This window comes from Rhinolophus hipposideros (assembly GCF_964194185.1).
Source record: "Rhinolophus hipposideros genome assembly, chromosome: 15".
Classification (NCBI taxonomy): domain Eukaryota; kingdom Metazoa; phylum Chordata; class Mammalia; order Chiroptera; family Rhinolophidae; genus Rhinolophus; species Rhinolophus hipposideros.
The window spans coordinates 27589735-27589984 of record NC_138061.1 but is presented as its reverse complement, the minus strand read 5'-3'; positions in this window follow the sequence as shown (position 1 = coordinate 27589984).

Below are 250 nucleotides of genomic sequence, written 5' to 3'. Positions count from 1 at the left end.
ATCATCCGTATGCATCTGCTCATTGGCTCATGGCTGCAGCCGAGAGCCTTCAGCCAATAGAAAGCGGCGTTGTTACAGGTCTTTTAGCATCGCTGAGTCTGCGCCTCTCTCCCGAGGCTTGGCCGGACACTGACTGCGTCGCTTAGCAACCGCCAAATTGGCGCAGGAGCTCTTGCCCCTTCCGTCCGCTAGATGACAGTAGAAGTTCAAGGCGGGGACCAGCAGAGTGGGGTGCCCCGCAGAATTCGCG